Genomic DNA, 4,205 nt, shown 5'->3' with positions numbered 1-4,205 from the left:
ATTTTCACGTTTATGAACGTTCGGAAACGACATCACCCGATTGTAAGTTATGATCTCGGATCGCACGTCGGAAAGCTGTTCTGTTCGAAATGTCAGTGAATGTTGTTAAATTGTATCGACTCACTCAAAAGTGTATCTGTGATCTTCAATTTTCACGTTTATGAACGTTCGGAAACTACACCACTCGATTGTAAGTTATGATCTCGAATCGCACGGCGGAATCTAATTTTGTTCGAAATGTCAGTGAATCTTCTTGATTTGTTGCGATTCTCACAAAAATCTATCGGTGATCACCGTTCTTCATGTTTATGAACGTTCGGAAACGACATCACTCGATTGTAAGTTATGATCTCCGATCACACGTCGGAAAGCTGTTCAGTTCGAAATGTCAGTGAATGTTGTTAAATTGTTTCGATTCACACAAAAGTGTATCGGTGATCACCAATTTTCACGTTTATGAACGTTCGGAAATGACATCACTCGATTGTAAGTTATGATCTCGGATCGCACGTGGGAAAGCTGTTCAGTTCGAAATGTCAATGAATCTTGTTAATTTTATCGATTCACACAAAAGTGTATCGGTGATCACCAATGTTCATGTTTATGAACGTTCGGGAGACATCACTCGATTGTAAATTATGATCTCGAATCGAAATGACGTTGGATATTGTTAATTTGTCATGAATTGTACAAAAATTTTATTGGTGATCACCAATCTGCATGTTTATGAACGTTCGGAAACGTTTTCATCGCTCGATTGTCAGTTCAGATCTCAAATGGCCCTTCGGATTGCGATACCAAATGTCTGTAAAATTGGTGATATGTGACGTTTATCGATGAACGTTTCCAACCTTTCATAAACATGAAAGTAGGTAATCAGCGATAATCTTGTGTGTTAATCGTTACGAATCAACAATTTTTTTCGACATTTCTATCAGAATCGCAATCCGAAATGCGATTCGAGACCGGAACTGACATTCGAACGATGTCGTTCCTGAACGTTCACAAATATGAAAATTGGTGATTACAAATAAACTTTTGTGAGAATCGTTACAAATTATCAAGATTCACTGACAATTCGAACAGAATCGCTTTCCGATGTGCGATTCGAGATCATAACTTACAAACGAGTGATGTCGTTTCCGAACGTTCATAATCGTGAAAATTGGAGATTACCGATACACTTTTGTATGAATCGATAGAAATTAACAACATTCACTGACATTTCGAACAGAACAGCTTTCCGACGTGCGATTCGAGATCATAACTTACAAACGAGTGATGTCGTTTCCGAACGTTCATAAACGTGAAAATTGGAGATCACCGATACACTTTTGTGTGAATCGACACAAATTAACCAGATTCACTGACATTTCGTTCTGAATTGCTTTCCGATATGCGAATCGAGATCATAACTTACAATCGAGTGATGTCGTTTCCGAACCATCATAAACGTGAAAATTGGAGATCACCGATACACTTTTGTGTGAATCGATACAATTTAACAACATTCACTGACATTTCGAAAAGAGCAGCTTTCCGACGTGCGATTCGAGATCATAACTTACAATCGAGTTATGTCGTATCCGAACGTGCATAAACATGAAAATTGGTGATCACCGATACACTTTTGTATGAATCGATAGAAATTAACAACATTCACTGACATTTCGACCTGCGATTCGAGATCATAACTTACAATCGAGTGATGTCGTTTCCGAACGTTCATAAACGTGAAAAACGGTGAACACCTTTAGACTTTTGCAAGATTCGTAACAAATCGACAAGATTCACTGACATTTCGTTCTGAATCGCTTTCCGATGTACGAATCGCGATCACACCTTACAATCGAGTGATGTCGTTTCCGAACGTTCATAAACGTGAAAAACGGTGAACACCGATAGACTTTTGCAAGATTCGTAACAAATCGACAAGATTCACTGACGTTTCGACTAGCATCGCTTTCCGACGTGCGATTCGAGATCATACCTTACAATCGAGTGATGTCGTTTCCGAACGTTCACAAACATGAAAATTGGTGATCACAGATACACTTTTGTGTGAATCGACACAAATTAACAAGATTCACTGACATTTCGTTCTGAATCGCTTTCCGATGTGCGAATCGAGAGCATACATTACAATCGAGTGATGTCGATTCCGAACGTTCATAAACGTGAAAATAGGAGATCACCTATACACTTTTGTGTGAATCCACACAAATCAACCAGATTCACTGACATTTCGTTCTGAATCGCTTTCCTATGTGCGTATCGCGATCACACCTTACAATCGTGTGATGTCGTTTCCGAACGTTCATAAACGTGAAAATTGGTGATCACCGATGCACTTTTGTGTGAATCGATACAATTTAACAACATTCACCGACATTTCGAACAGAACAGCTTTCCGACGTGCGATTCGAGATCATAACTTACAATCGAGTGATGTCGTTTCCGAACGTTCATAAACGTGAAAAACGGTGAACACCGATAGACTTTTGCGAGATTTGTAACAATTCGACGAGATTCACTCACATTTCGACCAGCATCGCTTTCCGACGTGCGATTCGAGAACATACCTTACAATCGAGTGATGTCGTTTTCGAACGTTCATAAACATGAAAATTGGTGATCACCGATACACTTGTTACGTCCTAGGGTCTCCACCATCGTGTTGGCTGGTATGTATCTGTAACATAAAGAAAATATATTTAAAATTCCAGCTTAAAAAAATAAAATTTATTATTTGAAATAATAGTGACCAACATGGAAAAGCGAAAATAACTTTTAAGGAGTGCTATAGTTCAGTAAACGCTATAGTATGTAGACTAGCAAGCCCCGCGCGCAACTGACCTGCCTCACGGAGCCCGAGCGCCCGATGAGTCATCACTCAGCGCTCTCGAAATTTCAATTTTCATTAACTAACTATAATCGAGTTAGAGCATTTTTAACAATTGCAACGTGTTTCTTATAAAAAGAGCTTTATTTTGATACCTCACACGGGTACTTTTTAATCATTTTTACCAAATATCAAAAGTTAACAATTTGAAATTTCATTAACTAACAATTTTACAGTTATTTAAATTTTAACGCTACGAGCGTGTTCTGGATCAAAATCCCTTTCAAACGAATACTCGCACGACCATTTTGCAATAATTCTTCTGTGAGTTATCAATTCGCGGAAAAACCGCGAAAAACCGCGAATGGCCGCGAATCGTCCGAAAACGTCAAAAATCGAGTTCCAAACGATTAGATTCAGTAGCAAAGACCATAATAAGTAACTTGGGCGCTTTTTACAACTTTTTCGAAACATAAAAATTTAACAATATTTAATTTCATTAATTAACAATTATGTGGATAAATTGTCTCTGTTACTCTCAAACGATAGGGAATTCAATGCCCTTTAAAATGATTACAAACTCGACCACTTTACACAAATATTTCGCTGATATATCAATTCGCGGGTTAACCGCGAAAAACCGCGGAAAACCGCGGATCACTCAAAATAAATCAAAAACTCAGAAAATTAATGGGATTTCATAGCAAAGCGACAAAGGACCCAGTTCAAAAGCGATTGACACATTTTTAAGCGTATAAACAATAATTGTTAATAAATAAACAAATTCCGCTACAAATAAATTATCTTTATTTTCAATCAAGGAATACAAATATATGTGTATGGGGAACAGAACCGCTTATTTCGCTACTTCCATCGAGGTATATGAGTATATAAGCTTTATACATAAGTTAAGGGTGAATGATACAAAAGTCGAAATAATTAGAAATTGATGAAATTTGGTGATAATGTTCTTCAACATCAAGTGCGAAAACACAAATTTTTTCAAAATTTTCTTCTGTTTAGTTATCGAGTAATTACGCATTAAAGCAGATTTCTTATGCCTGGAATGTATACTTATATATATGGAAACGCTATGCTTATACACGTGAACTTTAGTGATCAATTACTCGATAACTGTACAGAAGAAAAATCTTAAAAAATTTGTATTGTCAAATTTGGCACTAAAGAATATGTTCACCAAATTTTATAAAATTCTGATCATTTTGAATTTTTTTATGTTTTTAGCATGGTTTAGCATGGCAACATTGTATCGCCTGTGCAATATATCCTTAAAATATATGTAGATACGTAAGGATGTGTATGTACATAGACTCGCTAAAACGCTCCTTATATAATGCTTAGG

This window comes from Venturia canescens, chromosome 5, assembly GCF_019457755.1.
Source record: "Venturia canescens isolate UGA chromosome 5, ASM1945775v1, whole genome shotgun sequence".
NCBI lineage: Eukaryota > Metazoa > Arthropoda > Insecta > Hymenoptera > Ichneumonidae > Venturia > Venturia canescens.
This window is presented reverse-complemented; position numbering follows the sequence as displayed.